The sequence below is a fragment of the Hyla sarda genome, chromosome 4 (assembly GCF_029499605.1).
Source record: "Hyla sarda isolate aHylSar1 chromosome 4, aHylSar1.hap1, whole genome shotgun sequence".
Classification (NCBI taxonomy): domain Eukaryota; kingdom Metazoa; phylum Chordata; class Amphibia; order Anura; family Hylidae; genus Hyla; species Hyla sarda.
Genome location: NC_079192.1, coordinates 36,705,786 through 36,720,610, shown reverse-complemented (window position 1 = coordinate 36,720,610; position 14,825 = coordinate 36,705,786). Strand labels below are relative to the sequence as shown.

The following is a 14,825-nucleotide window of genomic DNA, read 5'->3' as shown; positions in this document are numbered from 1 at the left end:
ATTGCTACGAGGTCAAGTGCTCGCTCTACATGGACGACGTGACCATCTTCTGCGCTGACCAGCGTTCGGTGACTGCACTCGTCCAGACCTGCGAGGACTTCGGCAGAGCTTCGGGGGCAAAAGTCAACTGCAGGAAGTCGGAGGCCATGCTCTTCGGGGAATGGCACCTGGCTTCTTCCGCCCCCTTCCCCTTTACTGTTAAGCCGGACTTCATTCAAATTCTTGGAGTCTGGTTCGGGAAGGAAGGAGCGGCCCTTAAGTCTTGGCAAGACCGACTAGGAAAGATGAACTCGAAGATCGGACTGTGGAGCTCCAGAAAGCTCTCGATTGAGGGCAAGGCACTTGTCCTGCGGAGTGAAGTTTTGCCTGTGCTCCAGTACACCGCACAGGCCTGGCCTCCCCATACCACCGTTTGCAAGGCCATCACCCGGACAGTGTTTTGCTACATCTGGGGCAAAATGGACAGAGTCAAGAGGACTGTGATGTACAAGGAGCCCCGCAAGGGTGGGAAGGGAATACCCGATATCCCCACTTTGCTGAGGGCCTCCTTTGCATGTGTCACCGTGCAGCGGACTCTTGTTGAAAAAACTGGCTCAGCGAGCAGGTCCATGTCTCGCTTGTTTCTCATGCCCTCTGGAGACAGCTGGGCTGGGACAAGTGGGACAGCTCCATCCCTTACAACTGGAACACTCCCTGGTTCTACGGGGATGTTGTCCGGTTTTTGAGGGAGCACCAGCTGGAAGGACTGAAACCCAACCTATGGAAGCCGAAGACAATCTACAAGCTCATCCGAGCTAAGGACTTGACCGAGCTGGTTCCGGGACTCCCCGCAGCCACTGCAGAGACAGTTTGGACTAATGTGGCCTCAAAGCGGCTTACCAATGGACACAAGGACTTGTCGTGGATGGCCGTCAAGGGAGGGCTCTCTCTCAGGTCATTCATGCATGCCCGCAACCTGTGCACAACCCGGTACTGCCCCCGGTGCCCCTACGTGGAGGAAACATCTTTTCACATGTTTTGTCAGTGCCCCTTTCCACAGGGTCTGTTGGACGCCCTGGAACATGAACTCAGAGACTGTGTACCCAGGAGCGGCCTATCGTACCATTCGGTGCTTTACGGTCTGTTCCCTGGGACCCACGACGTGGAGGCCATCCAGGAGGCCTGGCGCCTTATGAACTGTTTTAAGGACGCAGTGTGGCTTGCCAGGAACCGCCTCGTGATCAACAGGGAAAACATGTCCGTCCGGGACTGCCGCAGGTTCATCAAGAGGCAGCTTAGAGACTATTCCATCTTGGACAGCCCGGCCGTTGATGAAGAAGAAGAGGAGTGAAGACCCCTCTCCTTCTCCCATGTCTCCCTGAAGATATAGCCCAGCAGTTTGGCCCTGTGATCTGCCCCCGCCCCCCCCCCCACATAGTCGCCCACACCCCTACCCCGATCACAGATTGTATTGTTTTGTTGTTCGATCTTTTGTGCTTTTCTATTACAGGATTGAGCGGAGTGTTAGAGTAGCATGATGTGCGATGTATAGTTTAGGGAACCTTTGCTGTGTATTGTACTGTCATGCTTTGTGTGACTGTAATTTATTGTATGACTTGTAATGACTGAACGGACAATAAAGCTCTTTCAATCACCCGAGGCGTGATTATTGCTGATTGAAAACTTTTACCAATACCCCGCTGTGATGACTTGAAATATAGTCAGAACTGGCAATTTTTGACAGTCTCTCAGGAGACTGACTTTTGTTGTTAATAACAGAATTCAGGAATGGTTTACTAAGGATGAGGCATCACCATGCATGTTCTTAGCCTGTGATATTACCAGTAAAGTCGGACAGTTGGAGAGGGCCCACTTCCCAAAAAGACCATACCCTTCGCCTCTGAGCCAAAGTCCCCCATAGCCATAGCTCTGGAAGGATGCCAACCCAAGTATCAACCAGGGAGCAAACAAGGTGGTTTACAAAGGTTGGGGTGTCACCATGCATGATTTTGGCAGGTGATACTACCAGTAAAGTTGGACAGTCGGAGAGGCCCCCACAAACAAACTATACCCTTCGCCTCCGGGCCAAAAGGCAACTGCAAAGGACCGGTTTCAAAGTCTCCCAATGCCATAGATGAGGAAAGACCAACAATGCTCCTAGCATCCATCTAAACCCAAGTGTTAACCAGGGAGCCAATAAGGCGGCATTCATGCCGAAGCATGGACTCGGGGCTAAGCCACATGTCCCAGAGCCCGGATAGCTCAGTCGGTAGAGCATCAGACTTTTAATCTGAGGGTCAAGTCCCTGTTCGGGCGATGTGTTTTGTCAAAGGAAAATCAATGATAACATAAAGTCACATATTAATTGACCAAAAAATACATAATGGACCCAGATTTAAACGTGAGATTGTTGCCAAAGTCGGCATGCAGTTATCACGTGATTACACTTGTGTTCTGAATAGACCGTTGTTTTGATTAGACATGTCCTGCCATAGTCATCCAGCGACCGCTGCTTTCCTTTGCAGGGGTGTCGTGAAGGAGAAATGACATCACAGTTGAGGCATTAATAGTGAGAGGGCTTTCACAGGGGCAGCAAACTCTGCCGAGACAAGTCCCATTTGGGAGAAGTCATCATTGGGATTTGGCATGGATAGAGAAGAAAAGGGAAAGAGGACAACTCTCGATCAGAGAAGACATCACCTGTGAGTCACTGAGTTAGAATAATGCTGAGTCTGCACTCAGTAGTCCCTGTGACAGATTCCAGAATCAGATACAGGGATCCCCTGTAGTTTACCTCTGTGTAACGACCCAATTGTTAATCCTTCCATAATGTCTGGCTGTGGCTAACCCCTCCCCCCTCCATAGTGAACACATGAACGTTTGGCTGTGCCCAATGTTTCTATGTATGGGGATGTCGGGAGAGATACCTGTGGGGCAAATGAACATTTGGCCGACGGTTATTGAAAATGTATGGTCACCTGTAGTCCATTGACTACTATAAAGATGATGCCCTTTGCAGGGAACCAAATGGTACATTGAGCATACTTTAAAACGAACTAGCAAAAGGCACATAAAGATATATATGTGTGAGTCACATATAAATTGACCAAAAAAAAAACATAATTGGGATTTGGGATGGATAGAGAAGAAAAGGGAAAGAGGACAACTCTCGATCAGAGAAGACGTCACCTGTGAGTCACTGGATCTGCCTGCAGTGCACAGGCTGCTGTCAGAGCCCGGATAGCTCAGTCGGTAGAGCATCAGACTTTTAATCTGAGGGTCCAGGGTTCAAGTCCCTGTTCGGGCGATGTGTTTTATCAAAGGAAAACCAATGATAACATAAAGTCACATATTAACCCCTTAAGGACTCAGGGTTTTTCCGTTTTTGCACTTTCGTTTTTTCCTCCTTACCTTTAAAAAATCATAACCCTTTCAATTTTCCACCTAAAAATCCATATTATGGCTTATTTTTTGCGTCGCCAATTCTACTTTGCAGTGACATTAGTCATTTTACCCAAAAATGCACGGCGAAACGAAAAAAAAATAATTGTGCGACAAAATCGAAAAAAAAACGCCATTTTGTAACTTTTGGGGGCTTCTGTTTCTACGCAGTGCATATTTCGGTAAAAATTACACCTTATCATTATTCTGTAGGTCCATACAATTAAAATGATACCCTACTTATATAGGTTTGATTTTGTTGCACTTCTGGAAAAAATCATAACTACATACAGGAAAATTTATACGTTTAAAAATGTCATCTTCTGACCCCTATAACTTTTTTATTTTTCCACGTACAGGGCGGTATGAGGACTCATTTTTTGCGCCGTGATCTGAAGTTTTTATTGGTATGATTTTTGTTTTGATCTGACTTTTTGATCACTTTTTATTCATTTTTTAATGTTATAAAAAGTTACCAAAATACGCTTTTTTGGAATTTGGAATTTTTTTGCGCGTACGCCATTGACCGTACGGCTTAATTAATTATATATTTTTATAGTTCGGACATTTACGCACGCGGCGATACCACATATGTTTATTTTTATTTTTTTTTACACTGTTTTATTTTTCTTATGGGAAAAGGGGGGTGATTCAAACTTTTATTAGGGAAGGGGTTAAATGACCTTTATTAACACTTTTTTTTTTTTACTTTTTTTTTGCAGTGTTATAGGTCCCATAGGGACCTATAACACTGCACACACTGATCTCTCATCCTGATCACAGGCGTGTATTAACACGCCTGTGATCAGCATTATCGACGCTTGACTGCTCCTGCCTGGATCTCAGGCACGGAGCAGTCATTCGTCGATCGGACACCGAGGAGGCAGGTAAGAGCCCTCCCGGTGTCCGATCAGCTGTTCGGGACGCCGCGATTTCACCGCGGCGGTCCCGAACAGCCCGACTGAGCAGCCGGGATACTTTCAGTTTCACTTTAGAAGCGGCGGTCAGCTTTGACCGCCGCTTCTAAAGGGTTAATACCGCACATCGCCGCGATCGGCGATGTGTGGTATTAGCCGCGGGTCCCGGCCGTTGATTAGCGCCGGGACCCACGCGATATGATGCGGGATCGCGGCGCGATCCCGCTTCATATCGCGGGAGCCAGCGCAGGACGTAAATATACGTCCTGCGTCGTTAAGGGGTTAATTGACAAAAAAATACATAATGGACCCAGATTTAAACGTGAGATTGTTGCCAAAGTCGGCATGCAGTTATCACGTGATTACACTTGTGTTCTGAATAGACCGTTGTTTTGATTAGACATGTCCTGCCATAGTCATCCAGCGACCGCTGCTTTCCTTTGCAGGGGTGTCGTGAAGGAGAAATGAGATCACAGTTGAGGCATTAATAGTGAGAGGGCTTTCACAGGGGCAGCAAACTCTGCCGAGACAAGTCCCATTTGGGAGAAGTCATCATTGGGATTTGGCATGGATAGAGAAGAAAAGGGAAAGAGGACAACTCTCGATCAGAGAAGACATCACCTGTGAGTCACTGAGTTAGAATAATGCTGAGTCTGCACTCAGTAGTCCCTGTGACAGATTCCAGAATCAGATACAGGGATCCCCTGTAGTTTACCTCTGTGTAACGACCCAATTGTTAATCCTTCCATAATGTCTGGCTGTGGCTAACCCCTCCCCCCTCCATAGTGAACACATGAACGTTTGGCTGTGCCCAATGTTTCTATGTATGGGGATGTCGGGAGAGATACCTGTGGGGCAAATGAACATTTGGCCGACGGTTATTGAAAATGTATGGTCACCTGTAGTCCATTGACTACTATAAAGATGATGCCCTTTGCAGGGAACCAAATGGTACATTGAGCATACTTTAAAACGAACTAGCAAAAGGCACATAAAGATATATATGTGTGAGTAAACTCATAGAATTACTGGGCTTGTTGCCCAGGGCAACAAGCCACCTACAATAAACAAATGAGGCATTAGCATATCCACTCCCAGGATTCCAAGCTCTGCACTTACTGACTGCCGGGTGTCTCCTCGGGCTTAATCAGTACACTGTAGAAGGTTCTCTATACCTCACCAGTAGATTTTTAGCTTTGCGCAGTGGCAGTATCATAGCCCATGAGGGTCTACCGAGGCGTGATTATTGCTGTTTGAAAACTTTTACCAATACCCCGCTGTGATGACTTGAAATATAGTCAGAACTGGCAATTTTTGACAGTCTCTCAGGAGACTGACTTTTGTTGTTAATAACAGAATTCAGGAATGGTTTACTAAGGATGAGGCATCACCATGCATGTTCTTAGCCTGTGATATTACCAGTAAAGTCGGACAGTTGGAGAGTGCCCACTTCCCAAAAAAACCATACCCTTTGCCTCTGAGCCAAAGTCCCCCATAGCTCTGGAAGGATGCCAACCCAAGTTCATGTTGCTAATAACAGAAATCAGGAATGGTTTACTAAGGATGAGGCGTCACCATGCATGTTTTTAGCCTGTGATATTACCATTAAAGTCGGACAGTTGGAGAGGGCCCACTTCCCAAAAAGACCATACCCTTCGCCTCTGAGCCAAAGTCCCCCATAGCCATAGCTCTGGAAGGATGCCAACCCAAGTATCAACCAGGGAGCAAAAAAGGTGGTTTACAAAGGTTGGGGTGTCACCATGCATGATTTTGGCAGGTGATACTACCAGTAAAGTTGGACAGTCGGAGAGGCCCCCACAAACAAACTATACCCTTTGCCTCCGGGCCAAAAGGCAACTGCAAAGGACCGGTTTCAAAGTCTCCCAATGCCATAGATGAGGAAAGACCAACAATGCTCCTAGCATCCATCTAAACCCAAGTGTTAACCTGGGAGCCAACAAGGCGGCATCCATGCCGAAGCATGGACTCGGGGCTAAGCCACATGTCCCAGAGCCCGGATAGCTCAGTCGGTAGAGCATCAGACTTTTAATCTGAAGGTCCAGGGTTCAAGTCCCTGTTCGGGCGATGTGTTTTGTCAAAGGAAAATCAATGATAACATAAAGTCACATATTAATTGACCAAAAAAAAAACATAATACACCCAGATTTAAACGTGAGATTATTGCAAAAGTCGGCATGCAGTTATCATGCGATTACACTTGTGGTCTGAATGAACCGTTGTTTTGATTAGACATGTCCTGACATAGTCATCCAGCCACCGCAGCTTTCCTTTGCAGGGGTGTCGTGAAGGAGAAATGGGATCACAGTTGAGGCATTAATAGTGAGAGGGCTATTACCACGTGGAACTTTCACAGGGGCAGCAAACTCTGGAGAGACAAGTCCCATTTGGGAGAAGTCATCATTGGGATTTGGAATGGATAGAGAAGAAAAGGGAAAGAGGACAACTCTCGATCAGAGAAGACGTCACCTGTGCGTCACTGGATCTGCCTGCAGTGCGCAGTCTGCTGTCAGAGACTGGATAGCTCAGTCGGTAGAGCATCAGAATTTTAATCTGAGGGTCCAGGGTTCAAGTCCCTGTTTGGGTGATGTGTTTTATCAAAGGAAAACCAATGATAACATAAAGTCACATATAAATTGACCCAAAAAAAAACATAATACACACAGATTTAAACTTGAGATTGTTGCAAAAGTTGGCACGCAGTTATCCCGTCATTAGACTTGTGTTCTGAATAGACCGTTGTTTTGATTAGACATGTTCTGCCATAGTCATCCAGCCACTGCAGCTTTCCTTTGCAGGGGTGTCGTGAAGGAGAAATGGGATCACAGTTGAGGCATTAATAGTGAGAGGGCTATTACCCCGTGGAACTTTCACAGGGGCAGCAAACTCTGCAGAGACAAGTCCCATTTGGGAGAAGTCATCATTGGGATTTGGGATGGATAGAGAAGAAAAGGGAAAGAGGACAACTCTCGATCAGAGAAGACGTCACATGTGAGTCACTGGATCTGCCTGCAGTGCACAGGCTGCTGTCAGAGCCCGGATAGCTCAGTCGGTAGAGCATCAGACTTTTAGTCTGAGGGTCCAGGGTTCAAGTCCCTGTTTGGGCGATGTGTTTTATCAAAGGAAAACCAATGATAACATAAAGTCACATATTAATTGACCAAAAAATACATAATGGACCCAGATTTAAACGTGAGATTGTTGCCAAAGTCGTCATGCAGTTATCACGTGATTACACTTGTGTTCTGAATAGACCGTTGTTTTGATTAGACATGTCCTGCCATAGTCATCCAGCGACCGCTGCTTGCCTTTGCAGGGGTGTCGTGAAGGAGAAATGAGATCACAGTTGAGGCATTAATAGTGAGAGGGCTTTCACAGGGGCAGCAAACTCTGCCGAGACAAGTCCCATTTGGGAGAAGTCATCATTGGGATTTGGCATGGATAGAGAAGAAAAGGGAAAGAGGACAACTCTCGATCAGAGAAGACATCACCTGTGAGTCACTGAGTTAGAATAATGCTGAGTCTGCACTCAGTAGTCCCTGTGACAGATTCCAGAATCAGATACAGGGATCCCCTGTAGTTTACCTCTGTGTAACGACCCAATTGTTAATCCTTCCATAATGTCTGGCTGTGGCTAACCCCTCCCCCCTCCATAGTGAACACATGAACGTTTGGCTGTGCCCAATGTTTCTATGTATGGGGATGTCGGGAGAGATACCTGTGGGGCAAATGAACATTTGGCCGACGGTTATTGAAAATGTATGGTCACCTGTAGTCCATTGACTACTATAAAGATGATGCCCTTTGCAGGGAACCAAATGGTACATTGAGCATACTTTAAAACGAACTAGCAAAAGGCACATAAAGATATATATGTGTGAGTAAACTCATAGAATTACTGGGCTTGTTGCCCAGGGCAACAAGCCACCTACAATAAACAAATGAGCCATTAGCATATCCACTCCCAGGATTCCAAGCTCTGCACTTACTGACTGCCGGGTGTCTCCTCGGGCTTAATCAGTACACTGTAGAAGGTTCTCTATACCTCACCCAGTAGATCTTTAGCTTTGCGCAGTGGCAGTATCATAGCCCATGAGGGTCTACCGAGGCGTGATTATTGCTGATTGAAAACTTTTACCAATACCCTGCTGTGATGACTTGAAATATAGTCAGAACTGGCAATTTTTGACAGTCTCTCAGGAGACTGACTTTTGTTGTTAATAACAGAATTCAGGAATGGTTTACTAAGGATGAGGCATCACCATGCATGTTCTTAGCCTGTGATATTTCCATTAAAGTCGGACAGTTGGAGAGGGCCCACTTCCCAAAAAGACCATACCCTTCGCCTCTGAGCCAAAGTCCCCCATAGCCATAGCTCTGGAAGGATGCCAACCCAAGTATCAACCAGGGAGCAAACAGGGTGGTTTACAAAGGTTGGGGTGTCACCATGCATGATTTTGGCAGGTGATACTACCAGTAAAGTTGGACAGTCGGAGAGGCCCCCACAAACAAACTATACCCTTCGCCTCCGGGCCAAAAGGCAACTGCAAAGGACCGGTTTCAAAGTCTCCCAATGCCATAGATGAGGAAAGACCAACAATGCTTCTAGCATCCATCTAAACCCAAGTGTTAACCAGGGAGCCAACAAGGCGGCATCCATGCCGAAGAATGGACTCGGGGCAAAGCCACATGTCCCAGAGCCCTGATAGCTCAGTCGGTAGAGCATCAGACTTTTAATCTGAGGGTCCAGGGTTCAAGTCCCTGTTCGGGCGATGTGTTTTATCAAAGGAAAACCAATGATAACATAAAGTCACATATTAATTGACCAAAAAATACATAATGGACCCAGATTTAAACGTGAGATTGTTGCCAAAGTCGGCATGCAGTTATCACGTGATTACACTTGTGTTCTGAATAGACCGTTGTTTTGATTAGACATGTCCTGCCATAGTCATCCAGCGACCGCTGCTTTCCTTTGCAGGGGTGTCGTGAAGGAGAAATGACATCACAGTTGAGGCATTAATAGTGAGAGGGCTTTCACAGGGGCAGCAAACTCTGCCGAGACAAGTCCCATTTGGGAGAAGTCATCATTGGGATTTGGCATGGATAGAGAAGAAAAGGGAAAGAGGACAACTCTCCATCAGAGAAGACATCACCTGTGAGTCACTGAGTTAGAATAATGCTGAGTCTGCACTCAGTAGTCCCTGTGACAGATTCCAGAATCAGATACAGGGATCCCCTGTAGTTTACCTCTGTGTAACGACCCAATTGTTAATCCTTCCATAATGTCTGGCTGTGGCTAACCCCTCCCCCCTCCATAGTGAACACATGAACGTTTGGCTGTGCCCAATGTTTCTATGTATGGGGATGTCGGGAGAGATACCTGTGGGGCAAATGAACATTTGGCCGACGGTTATTGAAAATGTATGGTCACCTGTAGTCCATTGACTACTATAAAGATGATGCCCTTTGCAGGGAACCAAATGGTACATTGAGCATACTTTAAAACGAACTAGCAAAAGGCACATAAAGATATATATGTGTGAGTAATCTCATAGAATTACTGGGCTTGTTGCCCAGGGCAACAAGCCACCTACAATAATCAAATGAGCCATTAGCATATCCACTCCCAGGATTCCAAGCTCTGCACTTACTGACTGCCGGGTGTCTCCTCGGGCTTAATCAGTACACTGTAGAAGGTTCTCTATACCTCACCAGTAGATCTTTAGCTTTGCGCAGTGGCAGTATCATAGCCCATGAGGGTCTACCGAGGCGTGATTATTGCTGATTGAAAACTTTTACCAATACCCCGCTGTGATGACTTGAAATATAGTCAGAACTGGCAATTTTTGACAGTCTCTCAGGAGACTGACTTTTGTTGTTAATAACAGAATTCAGGAATGATTTACTAAGGATGATGCATCACCATGCATGTTCTTAGCCTGTGATATTACCAGTAAAGTCGGACAGTTGGAGAGTGCCCACTTCCCAAAAAAACCATACCCTTCGCCTCTGAGCCAAAGTCCCCCATAGCTCTGGAAGGATGCCAACCCAAGTTCATGTTGCTAATAACAGAAATCAGGAATGGTTTACTAAGGATGAGGCGTCACCATGCATGTTTTTAGCCTGTGATATTACCATTAAAGTCGGACAGTTGGAGAGGGCCCACTTCCCAAAAAGACCATACCCTTCGCCTCTGAGCCAAAGTCCCCCATAGCCATAGCTCTGGAAGGATGCCAACCCAAGTATCAACCAGGGAGCAAAAAAGGTGGTTTACAAAGGTTGGGGTGTCACCATGCATGATTTTGGCAGGTGATACTACCAGTAAAGTTGGACAGTCGGAGAGGCCCCCACAAACAAACTATACCCTTCGCCTCCGGGCCAAAAGGCAACTGCAAAGGACCGGTTTCAAAGTCTCCCAATGCCATAGATGAGGAAAGACCAACAATGCTCCTAGCATCCACCTAAACCCAAGTGTTAACCAGGGAGCCAACAAGGCGGCATCCATGCCGAAGCATGGACTCGGGGCAAAGCCACATGTCCCAGAGCCCGGATAGCTCAGTCGGTAGAGCATCAGACTTTTAATCTGAGGGTCCAGGGTTCAAGTCCCTGTTCGGGCGATGTGTTTTGTCAAAGGAAAATCAATGATAACATAAAGTCACATATTAATTGACCAAAAAAAAACATAATACACCCAGATTTAAACGTGAGATTATTGCAAAAGTCGGCATGCAGTTATCATGCGATTACACTTGTGGTCTGAATGAACCGTTGTTTTGATTAGACATGTCCTGACATAGTCATCCAGCCACCGCAGCTTTCCTTTGCAGGGGTGTCGTGAAGGAGAAATGGGATCACAGTTGAGGCATTAATAGTGAGAGGGCTATTACCACGTGGAACTTTCACAGGGGCAGCAAACTCTGCAGAGACAAGTCCCATTTGGGAGAAGTCATCATTGGGATTTGGGATGGATAGAGAAGAAAAGGGAAAGAGGACAACTCTCGATCAGAGAAGACGTCACCTGTGAGTCACTGGATCTGCCTGCAGTGCACAGGCTGCTGTCAGAGCCCGGATCGCTCAGTCGGTAGAGCATCAGACTTTTAATCTGAGGGTCCAGGGTTCAAGTCCCTGTTCGGGCGTTGTGTTTTATCAAAGGAAAACCAATGATAACATAAAGTCACATATTAATTGACTAAAAAATATATAATGGACCCAGATTTAAACGTGAGATTGTTGCCAAAGTCGGCATGCAGTTATCACGTGATTACACTTGTGTTCTGAATAGACCGTTGTTTTGATTAGACATGTCCTGCCATAGTCATCCAGCGACCGCTGCTTTCCTTTGCAGGGGTGTCGTGAAGGAGAAATGAGATCACAGTTGAGGCATTAATAGTGAGAGGGCTTTCACAGGGGCAGCAAACTCTGCCGAGACAAGTCCCATTTGGGAGAAGTCATCATTGGGATTTGGCATGGATAGAGAAGAAAAGGGAAAGAGGACAACTCTCGATCAGAGAAGACATCACCTGTGAGTCACTGCGTTAGAATAATGCTGAGTCTGCACTCAGTAGTCCCTGTGACAGATTCCAGAATCAGATACAGGGATCCCCTGTAGTTTACCTCTGTGTAACGACCCAATTGTTAATCCTTCCATAATGTCTGGCTGTGGCTAACCCCTCCCCCCTCCATAGTGAACACATGAACGTTTGGCTGTGCCCAATGTTTCTATGTATGGGGATGTCGGGAGAGATACCTGTGGGGCAAATGAACATTTGGCCGACGGTTATTGAAAATGTATGGTCACCTGTAGTCCATTGACTACTATAAAGATGATGCCCTTTGCAGGGAACCAAATGGTACATTGAGCATACTTTAAAACGAACTAGCAAAAGGCACATAAAGATATATATGTGTGAGTAAACTCATAGAATTACTGGGCTTGTTGCCCAGGGCAACAAGCCACCTACAATAAACAAATGAGCCATTAGCATATCCACTCCCAGGATTCCAAGCTCTGCACTTACTGACTGCCGGGTGTCTCCTCGGGCTTAATCAGTACACTGTAGAAGGTTCTCTATACCTCACCAGTAGATCTTTAGCTTTGCGCAGGGGCAGTATCATAGCCCATGAGGTTCTACCGAGGCGTGATTATTGCTGATTGAAAACTTTTACCAATACCCCGCTGTGATGACTTGAAATATAGTCAGAACTGGCAATTTTTGACAGTCTCTCAGGAGACTGACTTTTGTTGTTAATAACAGAATTCAGGAATGGTTTACTAAGGATGAGGCATCACCATGCATGTTCTTAGCCTGTGATATTACCAGTAAAGTCGGACAGTTGGAGAGGGCCCACTTCCCAAAAAAACCATACCCTTCGCCTCTGAGCCAAAGTCCCCCATAGCTCTGGAAGGATGCCAACCCAAGTTCATGTTGCTAATAACAGAAATCAGGAATGGTTTACTAAGGATGAGGCGTCACCATGCATGTTTTTAGCCTGTGATATTACCATTAAAGTCGGACAGTTGGAGAGGGCCCACTTCCCAAAAAGACCATACCCTTCGCCTCTGAGCCAAAGTCCCCCATAGCCATAGCTCTGGAAGGATGCCAACCCAAGTATCAACCAGGGAGCAAACAGGGTGGTTTACAAAGGTTGGGGTGTCACCATGCATGATTTTGGCAGGTGATACTACCAGTAAAGTTGGACAGTCGGAGAGGCCCCCACAAACAAACTATACCCTTCGCCTCCGGGCCAAAAGGCAACAGCAAAGGACCGGTTTCAAAGTCTCCCAATGCCATAGATGAGGAAAGACCAACAATGCTTCTAGCATCCATCTAAACCCAAGTGTTAACCAGGGAGCCAACAAGGCGGCATCCATGCCGAAGCATGGACTCGGGGCAAAGCCACATGTCCCAGAGCCCGGATAGCTCAGTCGGTAGAGCATCAGACTTTTAATCTGAGGGTCCAGGGTTCAAGTCCCTGTTCGGGCGATGTGTTTTATCAAAGGAAAACCAATGATAACATAAAGTCACATATTAATTGACCAAAAAATACATAATGGACCCAGATTTAAACGTGAGATTGTTGCCAAAGTCGGCATGCAGTTATCACGTGATTACACTTGTGTTCTGAAAAGACCGTTGTTTTGATTAGACATGTCCTGCCATAGTCATCCAGCGACCGCTGCTTTCCTTTGCAGGGGTGTCGTGAAGGAGAAATGACATCACAGTTGAGGCATTAATAGTGAGAGGGCTTTCACAGGGGCAGCAAACTCTGCCGAGACAAGTCCCATTTGGGAGAAGTCATCATTGGGATTTGGCATGGATAGAGAAGAAAAGGGAAAGAGGACAACTCTCGATCAGAGAAGACATCACCTGTGAGTCACTGAGTTAGAATAATGCTGAGTCTGCACTCAGTAGTCCCTGTGACAGATTCCAGAATCAGATACAGGGATCCCCTGTAGTTTACCTCTGTGTAACGACCCAATTGTTAATCCTTCCATAATGTCTGGCTGTGGCTAACCCCTCCCCCCTCCATAGTGAACACATGAACGTTTGCCTGTGCCCAATGTTTCTATGTATGGGGATGTCGGGAGAGATACCTGTGGGGCAAATGAACATTTGGCCGACGGTTATTGAAAATGTATGGTCACCTGTAGTCCATTGACTACTATAAAGATGATGCCCTTTGCAGGGAACCAAATGGTACATTGAGCATACTTTAAAACGAACTAGCAAAAGGCACATAAAGATATATATGTGTGAGTAAACTCATAGAATTACTGGGCTTGTTGCCCAGGGCAACAAGCCACCTACAATAAACAAATGAGCCATTAGCATATCCACTCCCAGGATTCCAAGCTCTGCACTTACTGACTGCCGGGTGTCTCCTCGGGCTTAATCAGTACACTGTAGAAGGTTCTCTATACCTCACCAGTAGATCTTTAGCTTTGCGCAGTGGCAGTATCATAGCCCATGAGGGTCTACCGAGGCGTGATTATTGCTGATTGAAAACTTTTACCAATACCCTGCTGTGATGACTTGAAATATAGTCAGAACTGGCAATTTTTGACAGTCTCTCAGGAGACTGACTTTTGTTGTTAATAACAGAATTCAGGAATGGTTTACTAAGGATGATGCATCACCATGCATGTTATTACCAGTAAAGTTGGACAGTTGGAGAGTGCCCACTTCCCAAAAAAACCATACCCTTTGCCTCTGAGCCAAAGTCCCCCATAGCTCTGGAAGGATGCCAACCCAAGTTCATGTTGCTAATAACAGAAATCAGGAATGGTTTACTAAGGATGAGGCGTCACCATGCATGTTTTTAGCCTGTGATATTACCATTAAAGTCGGACAGTTGGAGAGGGCCCACTTCCCAAAAAGACCATACCCTTCGCCTCTGAGCCAAAGTCCCCCATAGCCAGAGCTCTGGAAGGATGCCAACCCAAGTATCAACCAGGGAGCAAACAAG

General features: G+C 46.2%; 9 non-coding genes and 1 pseudogene across 9 annotated transcripts; all 10 read left to right on the top strand.

Moving 5' to 3' along the window:
• The first annotated feature begins 1,564 nt into the window (after nucleotides 1-1,564).
• Nucleotides 1,565-1,735, top strand: LOC130268120 (U4 spliceosomal RNA; annotated as a pseudogene).
• Nucleotides 1,736-3,213: 1,478 nt separating this feature from the next.
• Nucleotides 3,214-3,286, top strand: TRNAK-UUU (transfer RNA lysine (anticodon UUU)). Its single transcript has one exon. It is a non-coding gene; the product is annotated as a tRNA-Lys (tRNA).
• Nucleotides 3,287-5,529: 2,243 nt separating this feature from the next.
• On the top strand, nucleotides 5,530-5,670 carry LOC130268054 (U4 spliceosomal RNA). Its single transcript, XR_008843424.1, has one exon. It is a non-coding gene; the product is annotated as a U4 spliceosomal RNA (small nuclear RNA).
• Nucleotides 5,671-6,349: 679 nt separating this feature from the next.
• On the top strand, nucleotides 6,350-6,422 carry TRNAK-UUU (transfer RNA lysine (anticodon UUU)). The gene has a single exon. It is a non-coding gene; the product is annotated as a tRNA-Lys (tRNA).
• A 1,996-nt stretch (nucleotides 6,423-8,418) lies between these two features.
• On the top strand, nucleotides 8,419-8,559 carry LOC130268083 (U4 spliceosomal RNA). The gene has a single exon (XR_008843451.1). It is a non-coding gene; the product is annotated as a U4 spliceosomal RNA (small nuclear RNA).
• Nucleotides 8,560-10,082: 1,523 nt separating this feature from the next.
• Nucleotides 10,083-10,223, top strand: LOC130268050 (U4 spliceosomal RNA). Its single transcript, XR_008843420.1, has one exon. It is a non-coding gene; the product is annotated as a U4 spliceosomal RNA (small nuclear RNA).
• Nucleotides 10,224-10,902: 679 nt separating this feature from the next.
• On the top strand, nucleotides 10,903-10,975 carry TRNAK-UUU (transfer RNA lysine (anticodon UUU)). Its single transcript has one exon. It is a non-coding gene; the product is annotated as a tRNA-Lys (tRNA).
• A 1,474-nt stretch (nucleotides 10,976-12,449) lies between these two features.
• On the top strand, nucleotides 12,450-12,590 carry LOC130267985 (U4 spliceosomal RNA). The gene has a single exon (XR_008843359.1). It is a non-coding gene; the product is annotated as a U4 spliceosomal RNA (small nuclear RNA).
• Nucleotides 12,591-13,269: 679 nt separating this feature from the next.
• On the top strand, nucleotides 13,270-13,342 carry TRNAK-UUU (transfer RNA lysine (anticodon UUU)). Its single transcript has one exon. It is a non-coding gene; the product is annotated as a tRNA-Lys (tRNA).
• Nucleotides 13,343-14,297: 955 nt separating this feature from the next.
• On the top strand, nucleotides 14,298-14,438 carry LOC130268081 (U4 spliceosomal RNA). The gene has a single exon (XR_008843449.1). It is a non-coding gene; the product is annotated as a U4 spliceosomal RNA (small nuclear RNA).
• The last annotated feature ends 387 nt before the right edge of the window (nucleotides 14,439-14,825 follow it).